Here is an 18,999-nt window from a genome sequence, read left to right on the forward strand (position 1 = left end):
TCATATGTCGTGGACTAATTTGCTCATCAGAGGATATTTCAAGACAAGATAGCATCTGAGCTGTGGCACAGTTACTAAGGCTCATTGTCTTTGTTTACAACTATGCTGAGAACAGGTAAAATGATGCAAAAAAAAAAAAAAAAAAAAAAAAAAAAAAAAAAAAAAAAAAAAAAAAAAAAAAAAAAGGAGCAGCTGGGCAAGAAAAGGTATGTGCGCAAGTGTAAGGTAGATAGGTGCAGAAAAAAGCAGTGCTAAGTCAGGACCATGAAAAAGAAGCCTTGCATTCTACACTGTGTCCATATAAACAGTGCCCGGAGGGAAACGTTCCACCAAGAGAAGGTTACAGTTTGTGAAACTGAAACTGAAAATTAATTTTAAAGGATAGAGCCTGAACTAAGAATACCAGTGAAGGAGTCCCCCCTAGAAAACAGCTACAAGGGCAGTGTTTCCTCTGGATCAGCCACCAAGGCACAAAAAGGTCACTACACACGTGATAAAGGGTAGCCAGACTATCTTAAGTTGGCAATGGGAGTTTCAGGGTCAACCATGTGGTTTAGGCTTTATAAGCATGCAAAGTATAAAAGTTATAAAAGTTACAGGGCCATGAAAGGTTGCACAAGGCTTCCAGAAAGCCACTGAGGCCAATTGTAGTAGTAGCATTAGAGTCCTTGCAGGGAGGTCGTAAAGGCCATCTCATGAAGGTGAACGTGAAGCCCAAGTAGCCATGGAGACTCTAGGATGTTGGAGATGCCAAGACCCTAGAAAGCTTCAGGCACAGAGTGGAGCTAGCTGAAAAAAGAGGTCACATGTGCTTTATACAGCAGAGAAGGTGTCCAAGGCCATTTTGTCAATAAGTCTAAATCGCCAGACATGGAGTTTCGGGTTTGATGTTTGCCTGCTGAGTCCCAATATTGTTTTGGCCCACTCTTTTCTTGCTGTGTGCCTATCTTTCACTTTCAGAATGGGAATATTTACTCTGTGCAATTTTGTAGTGGAGGTATGACATTTGATTTTGTTTTGCAGAGCTCATGGGAGGGAATTGCCTTAAGTCTTAGGAAAGTCTTTGAATTCTGGACTTTTGGACAGCATTGGACTGGAAAATTCTAAAGATGGACTAAATCCATTTTGCATTATGAGATGAAAATGAGATTTCTTGGCCAGGGGTAGACTATTAGGCTTTTAATTGATATTTGGAGGTATCACAATGGCTTGGGATATATTGATTGTGTTTAACCTTCATTATCAAGCTGATTAAATTTATGATTACCTAGAAGACAAATTCCTGGGTATGTCTTCCAGAAAATTTCCTTGGGGGGGGGAGTGTATTAAAACTCCCTAAATGTGAATGATTCCATATCATGGCTGGAATCTTCAAATGAACAAAAAGGAAACAGTGAGCAGAGCACTGGTATTCCTCCCTCTGCTTCCTGACTGTGGATGTAACATGACTTCATACACATGCTGCCATGCTTTCTCTACTATGATGGTCTGTAGCCTCATTTCAAACTGATACAAATCCAGCTCATAGTGCACACCAAGACTTATCAACATCAGTTCGCCAAGTCCACGTCATTACCCTCATTATATAAGAAATGAACAAACATTCCTCGAGGAAGCTAAAGCCTCAGTGGGAGTAGATGAGGATACATGGATGTCTCTAAACTAAAGAAAGGTTGCAGACGATGAAGGAACTGTGACAACTACAAAAAGTATGTTGATTGAGAAAAAACAAACAAAAGTAAAATTTTAATTTTTTGAGACAGAGTATGGCTTCTGGAGTCCAGACTATCCTTAAACTAACTCACAGTCTTCCTAACACAGCCTTCTAAACACTGTTAAAATGGTTTTTTTGGAGAAGCACTGGAATGGCCTGAAATTTTATGTCTCCCTCAAATTTGTACATCAAACTCTGTGCCTTAAAATAATATTTAGAAATAAAAGTTTGGGAGGTGATTAGCTCACAGGTCCAGAGCCTTTAAGAATAACCTCCCGAGGGGCCCACTCACATGTAGATGCACTGAGAAGGTTCCATCCTTGACCCAGAAAGCAGACACCAAAGTTGCTGGTTTCCTGCCTCCAAAATGTCAAGACACAATGTCTGTCACTCACTCAACTTACAGTGTTTTGTTATGGTAGCCCCACTGAACTAACGTGGATATGAGAGTAATTCTTTAAATGTTCATAACACCTTTATATTCTATATACTAGGACCTTCATAGGTCCTAGTCTGGCTAAATAATCTATGTGGCTTCATGCAGATCCCAAGCCAGTGTTTCCATGGTAACCATCAGGTAAGGCAACAAGGTGCAAGTAGAAGAGCATTTCACAGCCAACATCTCTACACTGTCTCAGTGTTGGGGGCCGACTTTTAGCAGAAAGCGGCTATCAGCTTTGCAGCCATCTTGAGCCATATACCCTGACATGAGACTTGGATTACAATAGCCTACAACAGCTGAGCACACTCCGATAATCTTGGTTTAGATACCTTGGGTGTGTGAGATTAAAGGTGTGTGAGATTAAAGGTGTGTAATTTAAGAGCGTGACTTAGAAGTGTAGAGATCAGATTTAGAGACAAGACCTAAGGGCATGATTAAAGGCATGACCTGAAGTCATGGCTTAGAAGTGAGACATATAAAAGGATAGAGGCAGACAGAGAAAGTAACAGATTACTTGAGATTAGGTAGAAGACACTTGGTTCTAGAGAGAATCAGACACAGCAGAGAGAAGACAGAGAAGCAGGCACTTGGAAGAGAACTTGGAAGAAGTAACTTGGAACTTGGAGGCACTAGGGACTAGGCACTAGGAACTAGGAACTAGGGACTAGGAATTTAGGACTTAAGACACTTCAGGGAGACTGAAGAATAAATGGGATTGAATCACACTCTGTCTGGCCTCTCTCTCTTGCTGAACCCCGACCGGAGGACCGGAGCGGCAGCTTGGACCGGGATACAATGGCCGTCAAACGCGGGGCAGCTCGGGCCACAACAGGTATCGAGAAACTGTAGAGAGGCCTATGTAAAGACAAGTAAGTTTCCATCTGAGCTGATTGACAGCAATCATGAGATAGGTGCTGATGTTGGAATATTTTTTTTTCCTAAAATGACCAAGAGAAAAGTGTATGGTCTAAGTGTGGAATGAATCAAAAAGGGTAGCATATTTATTTTAGACATTTGTTTAGGGCTGCATAGAAAGACAAGACTATATACTTGCCTGAGAACCCTCTGTGGCAGAAACTGACCAGAGTTAGGAATTCAGCTCTTGCCTACGCTTCCTCTGTTTGTGACTAGATGCTAATGTGTGCCAATGTCCCTGCCTGGTCATTATACAAATCCCTATGGGGTTGTTTTCTAAAGACTTCCTGCCTACCTGGCAGAACGGAAGTAACCTTGGAGAAGATGGAGCCACAGGTTGGAAGAAGCCTGTGTCCCTGAATTACTAGAATTATTCTAAGCCATACCGGATTATGAGAAGAAGGGTGGTACATTTGTACTGGGTCAACTCATTGAAATTTGAGGATCAGTTGCCGTAATTTGCCTATCCTGACCAACTGACCCTATTTCTCAACTTTCCTCTGGGTCATGGTAGGAAGAGAGAGGCATAAGTCTCTGGAGTCTCAGATGATCCAGATAAATGAAGGTATCCAGTGGCTGGGGAGTTGCCTCAGTGGCTGAGAGCACTTGTTGCTCTTGCACAAGACCTGGGTATTCTCAGTACCTACATGGTCGTTTACAATCAGATATAACTCCGATTCCAGGGCATCTGGCACCCTCGGACCTCCATGGGCACCACGTATGCACACAGTGTACTTACATATAGGCAAGCAAAACACTCAGACACATGAAATAAATCTTTTTTACTTTCTAAAAAAAGGTATTTTGTACCAACCTCAACATTAAACATTTTAGTATCTAGCAGATTCTAGAATGAAGCCTTAGACACTCCCATGAGACCGTACAGGCTACCTGTGCTCCTCTACCAACCTCACTAACTGCCCTCTGGACATGTTTATACCCTCGGGAACAGTAAGTGACCATCTCCAAACAGGGGCCATGTGAATCCCCAACACGGCCAATTGATTTCATATATTTAGAGTCCAAATAAAGCCATATTAAATCCTACTTGTTTCTGCCTTTGGTTTTTATTTTGTCTGAACATGCTGATTAAGAAGAACGAATAAATTGTTAAGCAACTTTATGTCCAAGAGTGTATTTTTTTTTTAAAACTGATTATAAGATGTGGTTAGGCACAGTCAATTAGAGGACCTGAACGTCACGTGGAAAATGAGACGTTTGAGTGCTTGCCTCAAGATGTTATGAGGAAACGCTTGTTTACTTACCAACTTTGAGACTTAAGTCTGTCTTCAAGTAGCCTCCAGGTATTAAGAACAATAAATAATAATGTGCTGATGGAAAACATTAAAAAAAAAAAAAAAAAAAAACAACTTGTTACAGTCTTTCAAATAATAAAGGACAAATTTAGCTTAAATCAGAAGACAAGCTCCAAATCCATCCTTCCTACACTATTGGCCACTAAGCTAAAAGCTGGCATGTAGGAGTCATCTCTGTAGTGGTGGTCTACCAAGACTTCAGTGGGCATCGGCTAGTGTTCCAGAGAATGTTAGCGAGCTCCTGCTCCTCAGAGCTAACCTGGCCTGCATGGAGGAAGGTGGTAACCAGCCTTTCTCTCTCAGGTGAGCCAAGAAAGGGATAAACTTTGAGAGAGCCGAGGCTCGAGGTACAGGGTACAGATGAGGTAAGAGATGGAGAAGCAAGCACTTAGAAGAGTCCCTTTGGACCAAGAAAGGAGGAATGTACTTCTTCTGGGAAGACAGGCCTGTGGCTTCATGTTCCAAGGCTGAGAACTTAGGCTCCAATGTTCCTCTCATGCGGCATCTTTTCTATGGACTTTATCTGCATCCTGTTTTCTTCCCACTCCAAATCCCAAGTCTCGATAAACACCCAGGCAACTCGTCACCAAGGTTGTGTCAAAATCAGAGAGAGCTGGAGGCTCGTGGCTGTAATTTCAGCACTTGACAGGCTGAAGCCAGGCCAGCCTGGGCCTTAGACTAAAATCTTGTCTTAAAGAAGGAGCAAGGGGAGGGATAACAAGATGTGCCAATGGATAAGAGTGTTTTCTGAACAAGCTTCCTAACCCGAGTGGGGTCCCCAGAGCCCATGTAAAGGTAGAAGGAAAAAGCCAGTGCCACAGTCCTCAGAATTCCACATCTGCACCACAGCATGCTCCCACAGATCACACGCATGCGCACACGCACACACTCACAATGAATAAATGTTAAATTAAGATAATAGCAAAAACCTCACAAAGGGATCAAGTAGTGGAACAGGTGAGCTTCAGCAAGTGCAGTGTGGTCAGGAGAATTATCACCAGCATAAGGTCCTGTGACAACACAGAGGGCCTGGGACTTCCCTGTCTATCCCTAGTCAGAGACCTGGGACTAGACACGAAAATTCTTCCTTTCTTCCTTCTTTCCTTCCTTTCTTCCTTCCTTCCTCTGTTTCTTCGTTTTATTTATTTATTTATTTATTTATTTATTTATTTATTTATTTGATACATGGTTTTGCTATGTACATCACACTGGCCCTGAACTGGGAATATCTTGCCTCAACCTCCTCCACATTAGGGTCATTGTCAAATGCCACTATACCTGGCTTCAATGAATATTAAAGGAGACTGATGCAGCCATGTACACACACACACACACACACACACACACACACACTCACATACACAAATACATATACGAGAGAGAGAGAGAGAGAGAGAGAGAGAGAGAGAGAGAGAGGAGGCTTAAGTATAGATTTTTATCTATAAATAAACTACATTTATAAAGAAACTAGGTTGTAGTTTTGTTGTAGGCACTCAATGGATAATACACATTAGTTGAGATCATCACAGATAGAAAGTATCAGCCTTATTTTATAGATGAATGAATTAAGGTCCAGAGATGTTTAGATAAATTGCCCAAGTCTTCTTACTGGAAGCTCAATTCTAGTTGGCCTTGTTTCTACATCTATACTCTTTATTTTATACTCCCTAATTAAATAAGTAGGCAGTATCATCATCATATTATTATTATTATTGGTAATGGTATTGGTATTGGTGGTGGTTTTCTTTTGATTTAGTTTTTAAGGCAGTCTCATGTTGATCAGGGTAGCCTTGAACTTGCTATGTAGCTGAGAATAACCTTGAGTTTCCAATTCTCCAGCTGCCCGCTCTGAAGTGCTGGATGCCACCATGCCCAACAAGCAAGGCTGGCAATGGGACCCAGGGTCTCTTGAGGCTTCATTCATGCTAGGCAAGCAGTCTACCAACCGAGCCACATCCTCCACCTTATTTTGTTTTTTTTCAGACAGGATCTCACCAAATAGTTTCAACCTGGCCTTGAACGCAACTCAGCTTTCCTAGTGCTGAGACTGTAGGCCTCTCATACCACTCCCCGCCCTGCACATCCTACATCAGATGACACAACAGTCGGTTTCTTCATGTGGGCTATGGTCTTCACAGTGGGCTTACCTGGTGTACTCTCCCCACACCTTCCAGTCTCATTCCCACCCCTCCCCACAAAGGATGACATTCTTCATTTTTCGAGTCAGTCTCTTCAGGCTTTGATGTGGGTGATATATAAAACCTCCCAGGCATTTTTAAAGTACTGGATATAGTTCACATGCTTCTGATATAACCCTCACAGAACTCTGAGAGTCTGGAGAACCTGGCCTAGAAACTGCATCTGGCAGTTGAAAACAGAGGGAAGTTGGCCAGAGGGCAGTTCAGCACCTAGACCCAGGCACAGCCTGTCCTTCCCTGGGACTCTTCCATTCCTTTGATTCCACCGAGTGTCCTAACCACAGGCTGATGTGAAGCAGAAGGAGCCTTCTAGAAAACAACGTTTGCTAGCGGAATTAGGGAGAATCGGGAGCACACCAGTCCACGCCACTGATGCAGAGGGAGAAGGGTGGGGGCAGGAGGAGGAGTATGGAGGAGCACTAACAGGGGAGGACGAAAAAGAAAAGGATTGAGAAAAGGGAGAAAGCAAGCTTCATACTATCGGGCCTTGCTAGTGAACCCGTAGAGTATCACCCAACGATCAGCAGTCCTAAATAGACATGAGATGTGTGGACAGGCGGGTCCCACTGGAGCGATATTGTCAAGGAATTTGACCCTCAAAGAGATTTAAAAAAAAAAAAAAAAAAAAAAAAAAAAAACACCTTTCCTATCTTGTTGGTAATTTGTTGAATCTAGATTCTTTAAAAGTTGCCCAAGGAATGGGAAAGAAGGTAGATGGCTTAACTAGTTGGAAAATAAAAAAATAAAATAAAATAAAATAAAATAAAATACAAACCTAGCCCGTATCTTAGGGTCAAATTCTGTTCCTCTATGCAGAAAACTCAACAACAGCCGCCCAGCCTGAAACAAAACATAACAAAAGCAAAATGAACATAAAAACAGATAGACAATAGTAACCAAAAAGCCCTCCAGGGACCCAGAAATCCAGGGCAACCTTGGGCAGAGGCTGCCTGATGTAAGGATTTAACTGCTATAAAACAAAGTATTTATTTGGAGATTAAAAATAACTTTTTCCCCCTCCAGAGAGGTTCAGAATTTTCAGTTTTAAAACAACAATGAAGTTCTTTAACTTAATTCTGCAAATGTTCACTGAGATGGCTCTCCCAGTGGCTCACAGTCAAGAGCTACACACAGGAGGACGAGATTTCCCCCTTGCTCTAAAATCGGCGCTGCATAGGAAACAACTAAAGGTCTATTTACTTGCTATCCAAATGAAAGTGCTTCCTTAATTTCTCAATTCCAGAACACAACGTAATTTGCCAAGACAGAGGGGCCACACTTATTTTAGAACATTGCAAAAACAGTTCTCTAATATCTGAATTCCCAAAGTGTTGTGTCATTAGTTAAGGGTTTGCAAAAAGTAAAATAATTTTTTTTTTGTCTATGGTTAAATTCTGAATTATGACCAGGTTGGGAGAAACTTCTGAGGCCCAAAGTACACGTAGTCTCTTCCAGACCTCATAGTTCATATTATGCGCTGATTAGTCAGCTCCCACTGGGACAAACTGGAGCTTCAGTGTGGCATCTAGTTCAGAAATAGGTGAGTCTCTCTCTCTCTCTCTCTCTCTCTTTCTCTCTCTCTCTTTCTCTCTGTATACATATATGTGTGTGCATACATATGTGTGTGTATACATATGTGTGTGTGTCCTTCTTTCTCCTCTCCCTCTGCCTTCTGTGTTTGTTTGTTTGTTTGTCATATATATTTTCTCATAGCTAGGCTGTTTTCCCGAACTCCTGATCCACCCACTTCCACATCTCAGGTGCTGGGATTTCAGGTGTACATCACCACATCCAGCTTATTCATCTATTCTCTATAAGGTAAAGACTATATCCTAGGGGCCAGACAGCTCCCACAGCTCCTTGACAGGAGTATTTGACACAAGGGTCATTCTTTTTAAATAGTGCTATCATCAAGTCTCATCTTTCAAAACTTACCTAATAGGTTATTATCTCCTTAACCCAGAGACTCAATATTAGCCTCATCAATTGTGGGACAGCTAGAAATTATGTTTGACCTAAAATGGTAGTGTAGGAATCACACAGAATTACCCAGAGAACTTTCGCCAAGTGTGTACCTGACTTTTACTGAGCCTTTAGCTCTAACTTCCAGCTTACAAGAAACACAGAGAAGAACAGGTCTAGTGGTGGCGTAAAGAAGCAATCTCATAATAGAGATCGCGGGACATTCCATGCAACAATCAGATGGGACTCAACAAGAACTTGATGTCATGAGAATGCAATGCATGCAGACATGGAGCAAGGAGACAACGCCAGGAGAAAGAGTCTTAAGTCACTGAATGCCTGGATGAAGTATGTGATCTTGTTTGAGTTAAATAGAATCCCAAGATGTACAGAGGGGGAGAGAAAAAATGGGAATTACTCTTTGTGGGTAGAGTTACCATTTGGAAATAGAGGTGATATTATGCAGTGTTTTCAATGTGCTTTATGCCATTAAGCTGTATGGGCAAAACAGGGAGCTTTAGATTATGTACAATTTATTACAACTTAAAAAAGAATATTTTAGTGGTCGGATAAGGAGATTCAAAATGTAGATAGATAGTTAATGATGTTAAATATTATGTGCCTCTTTGTTAGGCATGATAGTGGGATTGGGTGTTCACCTCACCTTTCAGAACTGAATTTTGAAATATTCAGACTACCTATAAATGCCATTTAAAGGACACACATAAGCTTATCTTGTTTCAGAAAAGAGGAAAGTGAAGACTGTATTGCAAAGGTTTTGCAATCATTTGGTCTACATGATAGATCCAGTGTGTTCATGGAATGCTTCTGTCTCCCTGTCTGACTGCAGGGGCCAGAGGAGCAGCAGGGCAGGACAGAGCCCTCTCCAGATGCACCAATGAGAGATACACAATGTAGGTCCACCCAAGATTTGCATTCATTTAAAAATGAGAGAGGGAAGTTAAAGGGTAGAGGGACAATTTCAGCCCAGCATCAGCCTCTGTGTTGAATCCGTAAGCAGAGCTGCTGCCCTTAGCTGAAACCAGCTCCTTACCTATCCACAACTTCCTTCAAGGGTTGAGCAAGTTAATTATACTGAAAGATCAGACTGTTGCACTTCTGGGAACTAACAGAGAGGGAACAGACTGTTTCATCCAAGGCACCCTGCAGATGAGTTTCCTTTAAAGAATCACTGTGCCACACACAAGTCACTGTCACATCTCTTCCAAGCGGTCACACACTTCACCTCCAACCTCAGGCCTTTTCATGGATACAAGTGTACCAAACCCTGGCTAGCAGTGATCTCGGAACAGAAGGGAAGAAAGGGAAGGAAAAACTCACCGCACATATTGCTGTTAGAGTAAGTCTCTGGGGATTGTAACTGATGGCTTTCCCCTGTCCCACACTGATAAAATCTCCAAAACCCTTCACCCACACAAACAGCTATAACTTTGATATAAAGCACAACTTGTTTTAACAATTACACAACTTCTTTCTGGGTTAAAATCCTACTTGAAATCTTGAAAAGTGCAGATTCCTTTAACGTAAGCATGTCCTCATGTGTTCCCTGGCTAGTTATGAAAGCAGCCCAACACATTTATAGATGACAATGTCATGTCACAGTGTCAAAAGGTTGGGCAAACACCCCTGCCATGTATCTCTGGCAAGGATTCTTGCCAGCTCTTCCCACAGCATTCTTACTCTCCAAGGCATCCAATCAGACGGTTTGACCTTGTGTTTTCCTCTACCTCTGTCTTCAAAGCTCTGCCTGAAATGTTTCTCCTCTGCTTCAGTTCTGAATGATAGTCTACTGATAGACGATTCCACATCAGTGCTTATTTGTCTCTTTGGGCATTGAGAATCAATGACCCACTGCCTCCTGGCATCCACTGTTCATATGGAGAAGTCAGTTGTTTCTCTTATGTGGGTGATGTTTTTGCTTGTGGTCTTTCTTGTTGTTGTTGTTGTTTATTTGTGGTGCTGAGAATTGAACCCAGGGCTTCATGCCAGCTAGGCAAGCATTCTTTCATGGTGCCACATTCTCAGCCTGTGTGCTTTGTTTTGCATTTAATATTTAATATTAAAGTTTGGTGTACCTAGGTGTAAAAGTTGTTCTCAGATGACCAGATGGATGCATTTCATAAAATTTCAGGTGTTTTTGCCCATTCCCTAACCAAATCCTTGCCCCAATATGCATATGTTGATATACTTACTGTGATATACCATGATTTTTTAAACTTGTTGTATTTTTAAATGTAGTTAATTGTACAGAAAGTTTCCCATTTAACCATATAATTTAATGGCTCGAAGCACACTGACAACACTGTGCAACCACCACCATTTCCAGACGGTAACTCTGCCCATAGACAGTAATTCCTATTTTCCTCCCCCTCCAAACATCTTGTGATTCTATTTACCCAGAACATGATCGCCTATTTCATTTAGGCATTGTGTTTCTTAGGTAATTCCACATCTGTCCGAGGCTCTTCTTCCTATTTTTTTCAATCTTTCCCTCTGATCTCCAGTTCAAGGAATCTCTATATTCAAATCTGCTGAATTGCTGGGTACTGTGGCACACATCCCTTTAACCCCAGCACTCTGGAAACAGACACAGATCTCTGTGAGTTCAAGGACATCCTGGTCTACATAGTGAGTTTCACCCAGGACTACACAGTGAGAGCCAGTTTCAAACAAACAAACGAAAAAACTCTGCTGATTGTTCTGGTGCAAATCTGCTGCCAAGCCCGTCTAGGGCACTTCTCTTTTCAGTTACTGTACTTTTCCATTCTACAGTTCCTATTTTTTAAGTAATTTCTGTCTCTACAGTTACACCAACAATTCCTATGTATTGAGACATTCATTGTCTTCATGCTCTTCCTTTCTTCTGTAAGCACAGTTTTCTTTGTTCTTTGAACATACAACATCTGCCTTGAAATCTTCATTTAAGTCCAACATCTGCACCACCTTCTAAGCAGTTGCCACTGACTCCTGTTACCTCCCCATATATGAGACATACATTATCCACTCTGGTTTTGTTGTTAGAAACTGGCTGTTTTCAATAGTATTTTGTACCAAGGCTGATTACTGACTCTTTTGATGTAAAGCCCACTATCACTCATTTCTTTGGTGAAATGCCTGATTTCTTTTGGTGAGGAGAAGCATTGTTCCAATGGAGCAAAGCATCTGGTGTTACTCTCAGAAGGTATATATTCAGTCACATGCAGTCACTCCAGGATAGTGGTGCTTTCAGGAAACCTGGCTGTGTTTGTCTGTCCATCCCTCCTTCCGTCTGTGTTCCTTTCCTTTCAGGTTTCTGCCTCTATGATATGATCCCCAGCTGTCAGGCTCCACATCTTGCCATCTGATTGCACTATTCTTTCCCACAATGCTCTGGAGCATAAATTGCTCCACACTTTGATCCACTTACACGGAAGCATTTTTGCAGTCATTTTTGAGGTCAGTCTTAGGGATTTGTCCTGAGCCCAGAAGGCTCTTCCTGGCTCTTCCTTTCCCTACTTTTCACTAGTAAACCAACCAACCTAAAGCTTGTGGAGCCGCCAGCTTCCCTCCTTGTTGCTCATCACCTAAGTCTTCATTGTTCATAAGAACTGACTTCAGTGTGAACTTCACCATGACCTCTTCTGAACATGGCTTCCGTTCATCATCTCTCTGTTCTTATAGCCTGCCTCTCTCCTTACATAAAGTCTCTAGGACTCTCCTCTGGGCCCTGGGCACTCGCAGTCCATTTCCCTCTTGTCTTGGACTGATGGCCCTGCTATATACTAAGAGAGCACTGGGTTGGAACAGCAACCTCTGGTTTTGGTTTTCATTCTTCTTTGTGGAGACCCAATCACATGCAACGAAGTGAGGATGCAATTGGTCCCCAGTTTTCTGAGACTACTTATCTCAGTGGAGGCTTGGGCGGGAATGAAGTCCTCCACTTTTTGGCTGCACTTTTTGGAGACTAGGGTGGACTTTAGCACCCACAGCAAGGATGTAGCAAGAATGAGACTGTAGACCTTGATTGTCAAGAGCTCTGGCTTCCTGGGCAGGTTAGAGTTCCTATCACAACAACCTAGGTTGGATAGGGGGCCTGGAAGGGAGGGTTCATATGCCATAAATTCCCGCTTTTGCTGAACTTTAGTAGATTTTCTTAAATAAATGATTATTTCCATACACCCTTAGGAAACTTTCGAGACTCTGAATGATTGTTTTTACAATATGAATGTTTTGTTGACAGGGGACTGTACAGATCCTCACAGCATCACTCTGGAAATTGCCTTCTAATAGGATCTTAATAGCTATAAACATTGTCTTGACTGCTAATAATGTCTTCCTGAGCTTCCCTCCAGGGTTCAGGCTCTGATAAATGGATTTGGAGAGAAAGTACTGCTTGACATTCCAGACCAAAGACTGCACAGAATACCAGATACTGACCAAAACAAACCCGAAGACCTACGAATTCCTAATTTTCTTCCTAGTTTTTGGTGTGATGGTACATGAGGCAGTCAGCTTTCTCCAACTTGAGTTTTCAGGAATCGTTTATTAAAGTATTTCTCACTGAGTTTCCCAAAATATGGTGTGAGAGTTAGATTAGATTTTTACAGTAGAGCAGTTTTCATCAAAGCAACCCTGTTCCTTCTCCCTCCTTCTCCTTTGTTATTAGCACCATGCATCCTTGGGGTGTCTACTTGAATTTTAGGGATTAAAGTAGCTTCTGCTATTTAGAAGCTATGAGCTACAGACTGAGCCTTGGCATAGATGGTTGCTATGGTTAGTATTGTCAGCTTGTAGACATAGAGAATCACCTGGAAGATGGGCTTCTGGGCATGCCTGTGGGAGACACTGTTGATTATATCAATTGAAGTGAGAAGACATGACCACTGTGGGTAGTGCTATCCCCTAGGCTGGGTTTTGGAATGAATGAAATGAGGAAATGGAACTGAATAAGTACAAGCATTCATCATGTCTGCTTCTGATTCTTAATATGACAGAACCACCCGCATCAAGCTCCTGCTGTCTTGACTTCCCCACCATGATGGGCTGTATTACTTGAACAGTGAGTCAAAATAAGCCCCTTGTCCCTTAAGTTGCTTTTGTCAGGGTACAGGAACAGTAAATAAGACAATATTCTAAGCATATTGACCTTGTTGTTGGATAAATAAGCAAAGCCCCAGATCCATGAGTTTTTAATTTGTGAAAATTAGAAATTTTTGATTGTCTAGTAGTATCTACTGCTCTACAATTAAATAATGTCTCATGATCTGATAGGCTATCCATCTCAAATAGTTAGTCTTAAGCACATGTATATATGAGCAACACTATATGTACTCATTATGTCTTATGAATGTGTATCAGTATGTTGTGCATACATAATATATAGTTACATATACATATGCATAATAAAGAAGAATAGGTCATGAATTTGAAAGAGAATGGAAGGCATGGGAGGCATTGGAGGTGAGAGAGAAAGGCATAGAAATGATGTAGATTCAGACGTCATTTATGAGGTTATCAAAAATTTGAAGGTAAAATACATTTAGTACCAAATGAATAATTACAAATATTTATTATGTGGAATATAATCTTTGTAACATACACACATTACAAAATAGCCAAATCGAACTGGTAAACATTACTTGATGCAACTGTTGATTTTTCTATGGTGATAAGGTACACAATCTGCTCTGTTCTGGTCTTCATATGTAGACGCATAAGAGCAACAGAACCTCGACTCAGTGGGTTATTAAAAAACAAGGGGAGGATGTTTAGTCATCAGGAGAAACTGTTGGGAGCCCTGAGGAGATCTGGAGGGAGGCCCTGGGATGGATATGTTCAAAACACATTGCATACATGTATGAAATTCTTGAATAAATTTAAAATATAAAAATAATGTGTCATCTCCCTCAAGCACTAACATTATTGTGTCGCTTAAACTGGAGCTGGTTCCTAGATAGTTCCTCCCATGATTATGTCCCACTAATTTTAAAACTATGTTTTCCTTTAACAAGATCTCTGTAAAGACCCCATGGTCCTGACATATTTTATACTGACTTCTTAGCATTGCTCACAGACATTCAAATACCTTGCAGACCAAAAGGAGTCAGTTCCATCAGTTTAAGAAGTTAAAATCAAAATCAATCTCCTTCCAGAGATCAGGTTTATCAAGTTCACCCACTTGAACCTTTATGCCAACACCTGTCATGGCATGTCCGAAATCATAGCAACTGACCCAAACAAGCTTAACCCGGTTTTCTCACCAGCAGTGACCTAACTGTATTAGTTGTCTCATTACTGTGACAAAACATTGACAAGGGCAACTAAATGAAGGGAGGGCTTACAGTTCTAAAGGACACAGTCCACAAGGACAGGAAGATACAGCAGCAGGTACTTCAAGTGGGTGGTCACACTGCATCCACAGTCAGAATGCAGAACAGACAGATACCTGTGTTCAGTCTCAGATGACCCCAGCCCATGGGGTGGTATCACGTGCCTTGAGGGTGAATCTTCCCCTCCCAGCCAAGCTGATGTAGATAACCTCTCACTGACAACCCATGCTGATTCTAAATCCCACCAAGCTGACAATTCAGACTGCCCATTGCATTAACCATCATTCTGCCAGCAGAAAACTCTGCAGCATGACCACACTGTTCTATATCTTTAGCGCATGCTATATACTCTGTTCCCCCATAAGTTTATTCATGTACTTGGTCCCCAGTGCGCTGTTAGTGAGGTGGTAGGGCCTAGTGACAACCAACCAAACGTGGGAACTTTTTCCATGTAAAGCAGATGGATGGTGCTTTACTGAATTCCACCTTGCCATGTGACCTCCTCTACATACACATTCACCATTGCGAAGCCATCTACAATGAGGTCCAAGAGGCCAAGCAGATGCCAGTATCATGCTCGTGAATGACTAGACTCCTGAGCTAAATAATACAGAGTATCCTGCCTCTGGTATTTTGTTATAATAACACAAAATGAACTGATGTATAATCTAATGGGGAGCTGTTACTTGACCAAAATAAAATGTTGAAAGTTGATAGTAATGAAGGATGCACAAAATTGTAAGCATACATTTAAAAAAAACTGTGCTGCTTGGACCCCACTGCTGGTGTGTTCTGAGCAATGGGTACCAATGACCTACATCCCCAGTCCAAGATCATGTGTTTACTCTATGCCATCAAATTGTACACTTAAAAATGTCCAGTGGTGACATACACCTTAAATCCCTGTACTGGGGAAGCAAAGGAAGGCAGATCTCTTATTTTGAAGCCAGCCTGATTTACAGAGTGATTTGCTGGACAATTGGGGATGTTACACAAAGAAATCCTATCTGTAAACAAACAAACAAGCCAAAAACCAAAACCATCAAAATATCCAAAGGTAAACTTCATGCTATGTCTATTTTAACACACACACACACACACACATACACACACACACACCACAAATGTTGGTGTCATTGCTACTGGCTTCCTTTTTGCTAGTGTTTGCTTTGAGATAGAATGTCACATGGCTGCAGCAAACTATGAATCACTAATCACCTGACCTCCATCTCCTAAGTGCTGGAAGCTTCTCTCTGTGCTCTCTGTGAACAGTAGGTTTCAAAATGCTTCCCAATATCCATTTTGGGGCTCTGCCAGCATCTGAATTTTTTCAAGAGCCAGGCTTAGGTTTCCTGAATATTTTTTTTTTTTTTTTTTTGCCATTCCTATGACAAATGAAAAGGAGATTAGCTCCCCCAGTTGCTGTCTGTGTCTCCCGACAGTTGGAAGAGATATGTAGCTACTTAAGAGCTCAAGGGTACAGAATGGCTCGGGCTGAGTGTCTGCAGATTTAGAGTTAGCCTAAATTGGTGTCGGTTTCCTTGTGCTCTTGCTAAGTGGGAGCTAGCAGGATCCTGATTTGTTAAACTTAATCCAGAATTATGACAACAGAACCTCAATTAGCTGCCAATACTTTGGACATCCTTTCCTGATCGATAACACCTTTTTCCTGTTAGCTCGATACAGCCCTGTGACCCAAGGCTCTGGAATGGATCAACCCGCCTACGCCTGCACACAGCTCTGTGTCTCCATGGAAACAGCTTGTCAGGCCCTGCTTGGCTGCAGGTACTGAAGACCTCTCATTTGCAGCCTGGGTTCCACACAGATTTGGTCTTAACAATCTGGCAGGTGTTAAGAGGCCCATCCTCTCTAGCTGCCAGGGTCTGACCTCATCATGAAACCCCCTTTGCATTGCACAGAAAAGTCCCCAGCCCCAGTGACATCCAGGTGGTCCTTAGGGGAATGGAAGGGTTTCTGCCCTAGGCTCCTCCCAACAGGTCTTCCTTCCTTGCCATCACCTCTCAACCCCACCCACCAAAGCCTGGAGTTATCAGACTCTGCCCCCCCCACCCCGCCCCCGGGAACACCAGCTTTGTGCCTCTCAGACCCTCCTCTCTGCATCCCTGCTGCCCCTGGCGAGCTTGGACCACATCATTTCCTTTTCGAGGTCCTGCAATTCCTCCACACTGGCCCTAGTGCTACTGTGCCTCCGCTCTCCATCGTACAATCACTTTCTGGAAACATAACTGAATAGCATGTCATAAAAAGAGGCTTTGGAGGGTGGAGGTGTGGGACAGAGGGCCACTGAACAACAGACATCAGTTGGGAAGCAACGATAACAGAACAGGGGGGAATACAGGTTGCACAACTTACTCCACACTTACAAAGAGCTCGAAGAGAGGCCTAGGCTCCAGACATGAAGACATGACAGTCCAATAAAATGGAAAGGCCAATCCTGCTAACTTGATATATGCACATTGAATGCATGGATTGAATCATCACACTCTACATTATAAATTCAAGCAATTATTATATGCCAGTTAAAATAAGTTAAAAAGAAGGTATCAGAATCAAAATGTCAGAACTTGATTACATCTATCAGATTTGTTTCCCTTGTGTATATTAATTCCCATATAATGCTGTGCAGAAGAAACACAACTTGAGTACTCCATGAGTGCTGAGATATTTTGAACTTGAGCTGGACACTGTATGTTGGGTGTTATAGAAACTGAATTGACTATGAACAGAGTCCTAACATTAACTTGTGACTTCCTCTAGAATTTTGATTATTTTCTGCTGGGAAAGTCAGAGTCAGGATGAAGCTGATTTCTTTTTTGAAGTACTTGTCTCTTTTTAAAATTTATTAAATAAAAAACCCCAAAGTATTATTAATGAGAAATAAAAGAAGTAATTCATAATTTTCCCAATAACCATTTGTATAAAGTTTGGTTGAAAACATGATATGAGACTGGGACTGAAATTGTGTGGTACATGTGTGAGGCTTAGTCCCTGAGTATGGGGACACACACACACACACACACACACACACACACACACACACATTTAAAAATCATCTAATGTCCTTCCTTTATACTAAGACAGTTAGTGGTTCCCACTGCCCTAAGGTAGACTTCAGACCCTGAAAAAGACAGCAAGCCATTATTGACTGAGCCAGCTCACCTCCCAGACACATCCTCTTTCGTCCTCCCTGCACATTCTGACGGTGGCTGCTCTGCCTCCTCCATGGCCTCTACAACTTGGCACTACATCCTGCTCCTGGCTCTGTGGTATGTCCTATTCTTGCCTGTCCTCATTTCTTTTCTGTTACTGGGATAAAATACTTTGACCAAAAAGCAACATATGGGGGAGAAAATGGGTTTTGTTTTATTTTGTTTTGGTTTTGTTAGCTCACAATTCCAGGTTATAGTCTATCATTGTAGGGGGATTCCAGGCAGAAACTTGAAGCAGCTAGACACATTACATCCACAGTCAAGAGCAGAGAAAGAATGGACCATTCTTGCTTAGCTTGTGCTTGCTTGCTTGAGCTCAATTCCCTCTCTATATGTATTCTGTCCAAGACCCAAACCCAAGGAAGGGCACTGCCCACATCCAAAGTGGGCCTCCCCCTAAAGAATGCACTTAGGAAAGATCTGTCATAGGTGTGTCTACTGACTAACTTGATTGTGTTAGTTACTTTTTTTGGGCTGTAATTAAAACACCATGATTGGGATCTAGAGGGATGGTCCAGTGGTTAAGAGCACCGGCTGATCTTCTAGAGGACCCAGGTTCAATTCCCAGCACCCAAACGTTATCTCACAACTCTCTGTAGCTACTGTTCTAAGGAATCTGACACTCTCAAACAGAAATACATCTAGGTGAAACATCAATGCACGTAAAATAAAGATAGATTAAAAAAACATGATTAATCCAACTTACAGAAGAGTTTATTTGGGCTTCTGGTTGTAGAGACATTAAGAGTCCATCACATCAAGGAATCTTGGCAGCAGCTGTCAGATATGGTGGCAGAAACATCTGAGGACTCACACCTCAAACAGCAAGCAGTAAGCAGAGGAATGGCCTGGAAATGACATGAGTAAATTATACTCTCAAAGCCTACTCCAGG

General features: G+C 42.0%; 1 protein-coding gene across 1 annotated transcript in view; it reads right to left on the reverse strand.

The window, feature by feature from the left end:
• Window positions 1-18,999, reverse strand: part of LOC143434544 (uncharacterized) — a 164,841-nt gene that overhangs the window by 28,850 nt on the left and 116,992 nt on the right. The window contains exons 11-13 of the mRNA XM_076913575.1: window positions 18,813-18,954; window positions 7,361-7,425; window positions 4,337-4,402 (exon numbers count right to left, since the gene is read on the reverse strand). The gene's annotated coding sequence lies outside the window, so the exon portion shown is untranslated. The remainder of the gene's footprint in view (window positions 1-4,336; window positions 4,403-7,360; window positions 7,426-18,812; window positions 18,955-18,999) is intronic.

The sequence above is a fragment of the Arvicanthis niloticus genome, chromosome 15, assembly GCF_011762505.2.
Source record: "Arvicanthis niloticus isolate mArvNil1 chromosome 15, mArvNil1.pat.X, whole genome shotgun sequence".
Classification (NCBI taxonomy): Eukaryota; Metazoa; Chordata; class Mammalia; order Rodentia; family Muridae; genus Arvicanthis; species Arvicanthis niloticus.